Source organism: Sarcophilus harrisii, chromosome 3, assembly GCF_902635505.1.
Source record: "Sarcophilus harrisii chromosome 3, mSarHar1.11, whole genome shotgun sequence".
NCBI lineage: Eukaryota > Metazoa > Chordata > Mammalia > Dasyuromorphia > Dasyuridae > Sarcophilus > Sarcophilus harrisii.
Window position 1 is genome coordinate 355,628,090 of NC_045428.1, and position 12,617 is coordinate 355,640,706.

The following is a 12,617-nucleotide window of genomic DNA, read 5'->3' on the forward strand; positions in this document are numbered from 1 at the left end:
TTAACTAAAAACTAAAGCATGAGACAAAAACTGAGTCTTATGGAGTTATAAATCATTTCACTTAAACTTTCTACAAGTAAATTATATTCCTACCTTCATGTTTCACCCCATCAATCCCAGAAGTTATGGCAGAAACTTTTTTGACTAGTATGAATCTCCCTTTTGTAATTCTTGACTTTACATTAAAGGTAAAAAATAAAGGCTCACTTTTTTGAGTCAATTTTCAAATAAAGAAACAAAATCTAATGAACAAGCTTAAATTGCTAGTAAACCTCATCTTTTCTGCACCTGTGGAAAAGGAATAAAAACTAAATTTTCTGAGCAAAAGGACTATACTGATTTTACTATTTGTATCCTCAGTGTTTTATATTGTGTTAGATATTGTATATGTTATATATAATGTGTTTTATACTCATTGATTTATTTTTTAAAATCTTGTTACAAGAGCCATAATCAAATCAATTTCTTATTAAATAGAGTCAAGTCAGAGAGCTTTGAATCTGAATCAAGGTTCTTATTTTATTTAACTTATTGAACCTTCAGTTTGTTCATCTGTAAAGTAATTGTACCTGAAAAGTTTAAAAATTTTATAAGAAAACAAGTATAAACTGCAAAGCATTATAAGGTATAGCAAAAACTGAAACTGATTAAAGTAACTTGTCTGCAATAATTAGCCCTTGAAAAACCTTGTGTTCCAATCCCTCCCCCCCCCTTACTCCACGCCCTCCCTTATATAGCAAGTAGCCCAATACAGGTCAAACATGATAGAAATATGCTAAATCCAATATATGCATACATATTTATACGACTGTCATGCTGCACAAGAAAAATCAAATCAAACTAGTTAAAAAAAAAAAAAGAGAAGCAAAATGAAATGTTTTATTGTGAACCACACTCAGTTCCCACAGTCCTGAGTGTAGATGACTCTTCATCACTGAACAATTGGACCTGGTTTGAATAATTTCATTGCTGAAGAGAGTCGTGTCCATAAGAATTGATCATCATATAATCTAGTTGTTGCCTCGTATGATGATCTCCTGCTCATTTCACTTAGCATCAGTTCATATAAGTCTCTTTAGGCCTCTTTAAAAGCATGCTGGTGGTCATTTCTTATAGAATTCCATAATATTCCATAACTTTCATATACCATAATTTATCCAGCCATTCTCCAACTGAGGGGCATCCACTCAGTTTCCAATTTCTTGCCACTACAAAATCTCTTTGGAATACAGACAGGCCCAGTAGAGACACTGCTGGATCAAAGGGTATGCAGTTTGACAACAGCAGTTCACAGTTCCACCAACAATGTATCAGTGTCCCAGTTTTCCCACATCCCCTCCAACATTCATCAATGTCTTTTCCTGTCATCTTAGCCAATTTGAGAGGTGTGTAATGCTACCTCAGAATTGTCTTAATTTGCATTTTTTGATCAATATCGATTTAGAGAATCTTTTCAAACTTTTTAACTTAATATAATCAAAATTATCTATTTTGTGATCAATAATGAACTCCAGTTTTTCTTTGATCACATACTTCTTCCTCCTCCACAGATCTGAGAGGTAAACTATCCTATGTTCTTCTAATTTATTTATAATACCATTCTTTATGTCTAGATCATGAACCCATTATACACAGCAACAAGAAGACTATATGATGATCAATTCTTATGAACATGGCTCTCTTCAACAATGAGATGATTCAGACCAGTTCCACTTGTGCAATGATGAAAAGAGCCATCTACATGGAGAGAGAACCATGTAATAGAGGGTAGAATACAGTACAGCATCTCACTCTGTCATTATTTGCTTGCATTTTGTTTCTTTTTGCTCAGTTTTTCTTTTCTCTTCCTTCTTCGTTTGATTTTTCTTGTGCAACTGGATGGCTGTGTGAATATGTATACAAATACTGGAGCTGGCATGTATTGGACTGCCTGCTGGATGAGGGAGGGATGGGGGAAGAAGGGAAAAATTTGCAGCAGGGGGTTATGCAGGGGTCAATGTTGAAAAAATTACCCATGTATATGCTTTGTGAATAAAAAAGAAAAAAAAAAAAAGATAATGAACCCATTTCAACCTTATTCTGGTATAGTGTTAGGTAAGGGTCAATGCCTAGTTTTTACCATATTGGTTAAGGAGCTCACATTCTAACAGTCTACGAACAACCATGTACAAACAAGCTATCTGCAGGGTAAACTTCAAAGAAAGAATTATCCTTAAGAAAGACTGTGACAAAATAATACTGAGATCTAAAGTCTCTTTCATTATTATTTCAAAGACAATTAGGCTGAAGTTGTTAAAAGTTTAAGTAACATGCTCATGATCAGACAACTAATAAATTAATGGGCTCACAGGATCATTAATTCTTGAGCTGCAAGGGACTTCAGAGGTAATCTTGTGCAAATTTCTCACTTGCAGTCAAGGAAGGGGAAGCCTAAAGAAATTAAACATCCCAAGTCATACAGGTAAGAAAGAAAAGTAGAATTTGAAACCAGATTGAATTACTCCAGGGACAGTATCTCAGGCTGAACCAGATGTCCTGACCTGTGTTTTTTTACAAATCTGAACTATAATTCCACCTCCTATAAGATGCCTTTCTTGATCTTGCTCAATGATAGTACCTAACATTTGAGATTATTTCCAATTTACCCTGAATATAACCTATAAAAACTATGTATTTGTCTAGACACTGATGCTATCATTAGATTGTAAGAAGCTCTTTGAAGGTAGGGATTGTTGTTTTTTTGGCTTTCTCTGTATCCTCAGCACTTAGCAAAGGGTTCATGGAAAACTTTTAATAAATGATTGCTGTTATTGCTGTACTGGAGCTGGCATGTATTGGACTGCTTGCTGTACAAAGCAGTGTGGTTCAGTAGAAAAAGGTCTGGAGAATTATTGACTAAAGGGAAAATATGATTAAAGGTTGATGTCTTAAGAATTCCCATTCTTCAAAAAGAACTAAGGTATACACAGCCATTTTGAAGGAAAAGGATTTTTTTCATAGAAAAAATTATCTAAGTTAAAATTATACTACTGAAATGCTACCTGTCTTCAGGAATCTTTAAAGACCTCAAGTCTTGTAACCTCAAGTTACAAGACAAATGCTACTAACTGAAAGAAAACCATGTTAAGCTGAACAAAGATGCAACAAGCAACAAATTTCCCCCCTTTTAAAAGAGTGAGGCAGGTAAAAAATCCCCCAGATACGCATAAATGCAAGGGTTAGGTAAAAATTAAAATAGCTTCAAAGATATGTTTGCAAGACTTATCCATGTTTCTAATGCAATTTAAAGTGTTAACATTTTCAAAAGGAAATAACCAGTTAGATCTTTGCCTCTCAGAGATTAGGTATTCAAGTTAAATTTTGACATTTATAGCCAAATCTTCTGTGAAACCAAATAAAGTCTGTTTGCAGAAAATGTTTTGTTTTGCATTTGTTTTTTTTTTTTTTTTTTGGGGGGGGTTATGAGAGTGGGAACATTCTGTGACATGCAACTGAGACAATGTTTCAAATTATGCATCTCTATTACTATTACTACTTCATAAGGTTTTCCTCTTACCTCTAGGAGTAAATATAAACTCGTCTGCTTGGCATCTAAAATGCTTTTAAAACCTCCATTCAACCTACTCATATCCAGACTTAGATTATACCCTAAATTACAGTCAAAATAGCCTTCTTGTTATGTTGGAATCCTTACAAAGTGTTATGTCATTAGAGTTGATAGAGACAATAATTACCTAATTTAGCATCATTCAGTATGATTGACCTGATCCTACGAGGAGATGTTATGGGCCAGAATTTGAAACAAGTACTAAGTAGAACTGATAAAACAATGCTTGTATTCACATCTTTAGAGAGCTCATATAAGCAAAAAGCTCTTAGGGCCAGAGAGCACTCTGGGAGGAAACCCATAATCCCACTCTCTCAGAGGCAGAGTCAACCTTTGGGAGATCATATTTGTAGAAGCTCTTAGAGCTTCAGGTTAGTTAGCATTCTGGAGATTGAGAGCCAGGAGCACTCTGGGAGGAAGCCCACAAGGCCATTCTCGGAAGTGAAATCACATTCATTCCAACTTTCACTGTGGTGGCTGGCCTCCTGCACTTCCCTGACTGAGACCAAGGCTGGTCTGAAAGGCTCTCCAGAAAGCTGCCCAGCCCCAGGCAAGGAGACAAGAGATTCATTCTATCTTCCACCTTTGTGCTGGCTGGAGGCTGAAGAAAGCAGAGGCAGAAGCAAGGGACAATCTGCAAGAGCTCTTGGAACCAAGCAGAGAAATAGGCCTCTGAGCTAACTGGGCCCAAGGAAAGAGATAAGAAATAAAGGTTTGAACTTTTATCAGCTGGCTGTATTTGGAGTGATTATTACTTTTAACTGAAACTAAGGCTGCCTCCAGAAAACCTCCCCGAGAACCGTGCCCCCAGAGAGAACCATTATATTTAAAAGAGAACACCACAGTTATTCTTCACACATTTTCATTCAGAGTTTTTGTATTCTTCAATCTCATCTGAAACCACTGAAAGGACTTGGCATTTACTATATATATATATATCTCCACATACACAAGCATATCAGCTCTTCTAAAAGAATACACAAACTCCATCAGGGCACACTGTCAGCAACCTCAGCCTTTGATACAGTGGCTAGCACATGGCAAATGTTTAATAATTTATAACTAATTGTTTTTAGACTTTGATTACAAGATGGTGGTGAAATAGTTTTTAAGGTGCTCTCAACTTAAGTGAGAGATTCTTGAAAACATAGTAGATAAATCCTAAGTTGTTTCCTGAGGAAAAATGATGTTAAGTTCTATAGCCTATTAAATATTAGAACTGGACCCAGTATACCCTATTGCCTTACAGCCTACCAATCTATTCACTACTTCAAGATGCCTCTTAGCTATATGCATTAACTGTAGACAAAATAATTTTCTGAAACCCCTGTCAATAAAAAATAAGTTAGTGATACAAAGTTTACTCAGAAAGAAGTTCATAAAATGGATTAAAATACCAAATTCAATCTTTCCTGAAGAGTGTGTGCGTGTGTGTGTGTATACACACACACGCACACACACACACACACACACTTGCAAAATCTTGTAAAAAAACAAAACAAAACAAAACCCTAACTACTGTGGAAGATAATAAAAACTTATTTTGTGTTTTTGAAATAGTAATAATAGTCTACCTTGGAAAAGTTCATTTCTAACAAAAGGCTTTTCTAATGATAATTAAATTCAACTCTTGTCAAGAAAAGAACATTGCTTTCACCATCCACCTGAAGCAATTGGACTAAGCACATAAGAAGGGAAGTATAAGCTTTTATTCAGAAAAGATCTTTGCTCTATATCTCCTATTGATTGAGGGGAATGGTCCAGGAAGAATTGAGACAATAACCTGACCCATAACTGTATTCTTAAATATTTTGGTTTTCTTCTTAGGGATTCCTATAAAAATTACCTAAAATTGTTCTGGGGTAGGACCATGTCATGGAGGATTGCCAGTTTGGATATTTCTCTCTCCAAATTAGAAATGCTTGGATAGTAGATCAATGTTAAGCTAAATAAAACTGGCAAATATGAACCTAAAAACAGCACAATATTAGTATTAATATTTTTTTTGTCACACTCTTATTTTCAGGAAAAAAAGTCAAATATATAACAACTTCATTTGATCTTTTTATACTACAGTACCGATAATATTTCTTAATAATTTTTGCATATAGCAAAGGGCTACAAAGTATAAGAACTTAACAATAATTAACTGAATGCTTACAAGTACTAAAGCCTACATATGCAGGATTGACATCTGAACGGACTACAACATTTACAGTATTATTTTTAAATTTGGTAACATGCCTCATTTTGACCAAAGACTGGGAAAGAAGAGAATAGACAAGCATATAGAATAGATTAGCATATAGAATTTGGTACAGAGGAAATTTTAGTACAATTATTTGTTTGTGCACTCAATGCAACCTCTAAAGCTAAGATGTAACAAAATGTGAATTGGTTCTCTGCTGCTTGTGCTAATTTTGGCCTAATGATTAACGCCAAGAAAATACAAGTCCTCCATTAGTCAATACTACACCATTCATATGTGGAACCATCAGTTACAGCAAATAGTGAAGTTCTGAATGCTGTGGATAATTTATCTTACCTCGACAGTATACTTTCCAGGGATGTCCACATTGATAATGAGATTCACACACCCACTGCTGGAGCTAGGTGTTTTGGGGAGGCTCTGAAGGCAAGTGTAAGAGAGGAGAGGTATTAGACTGACTACCAAACTGGAGGTCTTACAGAACCACTGTGCTGCCCTCATTGTTGTACGCCTGAGGAACCTGGGTAGTATTATCAGTGCCATGCCAGTAAACTGAATTGCTTCCATTTGAATTGCTTTAGGAAGATTCTGAAGATGACATGGCAGGATAAAGTACCAAACACAGAGGTCCTTTTTCAAACCAAATGGCCAAGCATTCCCTCTACTGCAGAGAGACAACTCTGTAAGTTCTCTTTTGTTCGGTTTTCCTGGGTGTCTCTAGAAGCAGCCCTTTTTTCAGTTCAGTAATTACCCTGAGAACAGCCAGGTGTTAAAGTCCAAATCCTTTATTATCTCTTTCAAAATCTTGTCTCCTTTTCTGGGGTTCGGTTAGCTTTCTTAGAGGCCTATCTCTCTCCTTGGTTCCGAGAGCTTGAGCTCCCACTTGTTTTCTCTGCCCTCTGAATCTCTTCAGAATGAATCCTAGTTTATATGCTCTATACTGAGTATAAACCAATCATTATATCACTACGAAACCATTATTTGTTGTAAATCAATCATACTGAACCATGCTAAATTAGATAACCATTGTCTCTATCAATTCCACTGACAGGATCTTGTTTCAAGTTCAGAGTTCTGGCCTATAACACAACTCCAATAGAGTTAGATTAGGCACATTGTTCAAATGCCTACACACACATACACGCACAAGCACACACATATATTTGTGGAGAACTCACACAGGGCAAACATTCAGAAGGGGGTCAGAATAAGAGAGACTAGGACACTTTCAAGGTCTCTCTTAAGAACTCAAGAAATGATTGTATGACATGGGATACACTGGCACAAGACTGTCCAGCATGGTCTGCCTTCATCAGAAAGGGTGCTCTATGAGAAAAGCAGAATTGAGGTAGCTGAGAAGAAATTTGAGATGCACCAAGTTCATAGGGGCTATTTGTGACTGACCTGTAGCCGAGCAATTCAAATTCATATTGTTCTGATCAGCCACAGACTCACACACTCTAACTCATTTCTAAAACATAGTGATGCCATTTAGGTCCTCTTCCAGAAGGAAGGACAACAGTAAAAATATCACACATCTGACTATCTTGTTTCATTCCCCGTCCTCCTTAAAAAAAACCGCACATCTCAATTTTCTAGAATAGACTCCACTTTTTTTTTTTTAATCACACATTTTTCTAGGGAGAGGAAGCATACCTCCTCTTAAAAATAAATTTATATATATTATCTATGTATTATACATATTATTTGTAAATGAGATACCCACAAAGAGGATGTGTGGAATAGCAAATAGAGAGCTGGACTCAGTGTCATAAAATCCTGGACTCAAGCCCTGTTTCTGACATACTGCTATGTGTGGCCTTAGAAAGTCAACTGATGTCTCTTCAGTGCTGTAGGGTAGTACTATCAAATAGAAACAGGGACACCTAAACCACACATAAGGAACTCTATGGGCTAAATGTTTACTTCATTTTAAAAATATAACATGTTTTATTGTAGTTTTACTTCTTTTGTAAAATACTTCCCATTTACATTTTAATTTGGTTCAAACTGTTGTTTGATTGCTTTTGCTCTAAGCAACTCTGAGTTGCAAAAAAGGTAAAGACCTGCATTGGTAAAAGGAAGTTATCTTATCAAAGCCAATGATAATAATAATATAAGAAAACTAAATGTCTATCTCCATTCTTTATATGTGTACTGCTGTACTAATAATTGTGTACATCATGGAATTTATAAAAACAGAAATCTAAAAGAATGAGATAAAGATAAAATACTACTTACTATAGTAAGTAATAATAAGTAATACTATCTAGATCAATATATGGTTAGATACAGATATAAATATTAGGGAGCCACTTAAGTCTACTATGCATGCGTTTGACAGAGTTAGACATATACTTCATTGAAAGTTGCTTTTGAAAGCTGTGTGAAAGACAAACCGAAGTGGAAAGAACCTTGAAGGAAGGAGAGCAACAAGGAGGCTAATGCAACAGTCTAAGCAAAAGAACCTGAGGATGTGAACTAGTTAAGACTGTGTGAGTAGAGAGGGAGACAGATGTTAGAGATACTGAGAAAGAGCTCAAAGAGTTTGGCAACTGATTGGATATGCAGATACAGGGTGAGAGAAAGTGAGGAGTTTGAAGACTATTACGGAATTAGAGAACTGAAAGAACTGTAGTGCCATACAAATTGGTGAAAACTAACACCTCACATGATATAATTATTGTTTACATTATAAACAACTGAGATCAAGGAAGAAATTTTTTCTTCAGATTTATGGAGGGAGAAAAATGAATAAGAGGATTACATAAAAGAAAACAGACAATTTTGACAACATAAAATTAAAGTTTTGCCATAAACAAAACCAATGCTGCTAAAATAGAAGGGAAAAGTTAAAGGGGGCGGGGGAGAGGTTTGAAGCAGATTTCTCTAAGGTTCATTTTCAAGAACTCTAAGAATCTGATTCAAAAGTATAAGAACAAGAATCATTTCCCAATATACAAATGGTCAATGTATATAAGCAAGCAATTTTCAAAGGAAGAAATCCAAATTATGAAGTCATATAAAACAAAAATTACAAATTACTATTAGAGAAATGGAAATTAAAACCAATTCCTTTGCAAAGGACAAAAAAGAAAAAATGGCCACTGTATGATAAGCACATTGATACAAGTCTTGTACTGGTAAAAAATTGTCATTATTCTGGAGCACAGGACCCCAAAGGACTGCCTGTTGTAGCTTTTATTTGAATGGCTATGGAATTTTTCCAGAGGCACTGGGAACTAAGTGGCTCAAGGGGGCCGAATAAACTGGCTCAAATCAGGGTCTCTATAACGGCAACTAGATATGAGCTTTAAATCCAGCCTCAAACTCTTAATACTTACAGTCTGTGTGACTCTGGGGCTAGTCACTTAATCTTTGTCTTGCCAAGAAAAAAAAAAAGAAAAAGAAAAAAAGGACATCTGGAGCAAGCCCAGCAGGAAGGGGCCCAAGTGGGAGAGTGTTCATAACGATAGGTATGGTTGGGCTGGCAATAAGATCCATGATTGGCTAATACATCTAAGAATTCCCAAACTTTATCTAAATGGTGTATTACATACTACACAAGGTGATATCATGTATCTATTGAAATCAATGGGTAATTACTGGAGTATTTTCGTTTGTTTTGTTTTAAGAACCTCAGCCTTTTCAATGAGAACTTTGCATCTAATCGGATTCTTACAGGAATTCCTGTAAGAATCCAGGAACAGAACATTGCACTCTGCTGCAAATCTACTCCTTTTAATGTAAATAACCAAGTTTCCTCAATTTTGGCTCTGAAACTCATCTATAAAACAGCAATATTTGGAATACTAAACTTACTGGTTTATTTTGAGGGACAAATGAGATTTGTAAAATTCTTTGTAACCATAAAGCACTCTATGCGTACTTATAAAGTGCTATATAATTAGCCACTTATAATCATATAATATTAATGAATTACAAGCATTCATAAAGCACCAAAGTACAAGGAACTGTCCAAGGTGCTAAAGACACTTAAAGAAAATGAAAAATATTTCCTGTCCTTGAGGAATTCATATTCTACTAGAATAGCATACAACATCCTGTAAAATATCAACCAAAAAACATTTATTAAGTGCCTACCATGTGTTAAGCACTATGCCAAGCAACTGTGAATACAATAAGAGGGAGGAAGACAGTTCCTGTTTTCAAGGAGCTTACAATCTTAAGGGTGGAGACAACATGCAAAAATATACAAAACAAGTTATACATAGCACAAAAAGGAAATAATTAACAAAGAAAAGAAATAAAAATTAAAGGGGTTTGAAGAAATCTTCCTGTAAAAGTTGAGATTTTAACTGGGACTTAAAAGGAGGAGTCTAAAAGAGAAGGGAGACAGGGAGAGCAATACAGGGATCAGAGAGAAAATATCTGAAACAGAGACGGAGTAACCTGTTTTGAGTCAGGGAATTTGGGTCAAAATCTTGGCTCTCTTACTAGCACTATGATGATTTGTCACAAAAAATTTAACTTCTATGGGTCTTAGCTCCTTGGATTAAGGATTATTTTATTTATTGTATTTGTATCCCTATGATCTAGCACAGTATTCTGAACACAGCATAGCAGCACTTTATTCCTTGTTGACTGATTTCTACATGATTTGATATGTGAAATGAGGTGGCAGAAGAAAAGATTGGATTAAATAATCCCTTGAATCCCTTCCAAATCTTTAGCTATTTTCCTATTTGATTAGTATAATTTAATGGAACCCTGATTTCATCATAATAAAGCATTCTACAACATACAGATCATACTCCCCCCTTACAATCTCATATGTTTTCTGTATGTTGTTCAAAAATTCTTAATTGAAGGTCCATCCAATAGACTGTTGTACTTAACTCAAATTCTTTTAACATATCAAGGCAGAAATTATTACCTAGCAACATTCATTCATTTTTCTTATTCTCTAGGAAAGAACAACTCATTTCCTTTTCCAGTCATCTAGATCTCAACTATAAATTTAGAGTTGGTCCATCCCTTTCATATACAATTAAGATCCTAGTAGAATAGGCCCTAGCAGAGCCTTTGTTAGTTCCCATGTGGCAATTTACCACAGGGAACAGAAACATAGGATGCAGATGCCTAACCATCCAGCTGCAGGGAGCTTGGGATGTGGTAAACAGGATGCAACTGTCTACTCATCCAGGTATAGGCCATTTGGGTTATGCTCAATGTTTCAAAATCTGTAGCCCCAGCAGAGCTTTATTCGTTTTCAAAGTCTTAATCAGTCCACAAAAAATGGTTGAAAAGTAACTCTTTTCCCTCACCCCCAGGAGACAATCATTTTCCTAAAAATATCCCTCACAAGCAACTTTCTCTAACCAATTAGTTCCTTAATGTTTGGTTCAATATGCTTTTGACAATAAAACCCTTTTTCGAAAAACAAGTCCAGCCTCTGGATAATTCTTCCCCATCCAATCTGTGATTCCCACCCAAAATGTTAAGTGAACAGACCAACCCCACAGAGTTGGGATTTGGACCCAGCTTCTAACTCCAAATCTACCACTTTTTCTTTTGCACCATATTGTCTCTTGTAGCCCTTTTTCAGTACAAGTCACCATTAGTAATAACTGCAATTCATTCATAACTATTATGCTTTTTCTCAAATTGATTTTTCCAATCCAAATATCACTACCAAAATAATTGGCATTAGAGAAATGTTTGAACGAAAAATGAATGCTGCTTCTCTGCCAAAACCTACAAAGAGTAACATACAATATCCCTTTATAAGGATTGGCTCTGCAGGAAAACAAAATAAAAGCTGCTGTTTTTACAAAGGAACTCAACAGTAAACAAACAAGAAAAAAAAAAAGTTTCATGGACATCTACATATCCTTCACTTATTAACTCTGTCCAAGATTCAAGGCTTAATCAACAGGCATCAACCCTGTGACATGGTTATCTAGCAATCTTATTTTGCATTTTCTTTGGGGATCCCTTCTCTTCTAATGGCTTATCCTGGAACTTCCCTTAGTGCTTAGGAGACTCAAGAACCACTACACTTCTTTGCTTCAGACATGACTCTCATAATATGATGGTCACTTTAAATCAACCAACCTTTTTTATAACTCAACCTAAAAACTTTTTATTTATAGAAAGAGGTAAGCTTTGAGTATTAATGACTTAAAGTTTTGATGAATTAAAAATACAACACCAACTTTGAAAATAGATTCTGTAACAACAGACGAACCTCTAAATGGCAGCGGCAATGCACGTAAAAGATTTTGTTTCACAAGAAAAACTTCATACCACATTTTTTTGTTTTGGGAGAAATTACTCCCATGATGGTGATGTTAACCTTTTAGAAAATAAGTATCCTTAAAGGTTTCTAAAAAAATATCTCCATCAGATGATTTTTTTTTAAAATGGAGAAAAAAGCAGTACTATGCAAGTACTGCACAAGAAGCTTCCCCAGCTTATTCAACCACATTCGCTTCTAGTAGAGATTAAAAGTGACCTTTGGAACAAGTACTTAACAGCATCCTTCCTCTTCTCTCCCCATCGAAATTTTCAGCATCTAAGTCTGGAAACAAATTTAACCTAAAACCCAAAGACATCAAACCATCAGGAAAAAATCCCCTTTCGCCTTTTTTTTTTTTTTGATTCTCAACATGTACATTTTATTTTCTTCAAATTTTAATGATGCCGAGGGAACATCATCCTTTCCTTCTAGTCTATCTCTAGGTTTCCTTAAAACGCTCTCTCAATTCCCATTATTTATCGTCATTATAGCTACACAGTCTCATCCTTGACTTCAGAAGGGAAAACGTAGGAGTAGGA

The 12,617-nt window shown here is 35.5% G+C and overlaps 1 protein-coding gene across 6 annotated transcripts in view; it reads right to left on the reverse strand.

The window, feature by feature from the left end:
* The window catches only part of ORC4 (origin recognition complex subunit 4), a 62,566-nt gene that overhangs the window by 49,112 nt on the left and 837 nt on the right, over positions 1–12,617 (reverse strand). For 2 of the 6 annotated variants that reach the window (XM_012544706.3, XM_012544705.3), the window contains exon 2: positions 6,153–6,236. The exons of the other annotated variants lie outside the window; for them this stretch is intronic. The gene's annotated coding sequence lies outside the window, so the exon portion shown is untranslated. The remainder of the gene's footprint in view (positions 1–6,152; positions 6,237–12,617) is intronic. 6 annotated transcript variants of the gene reach the window in all.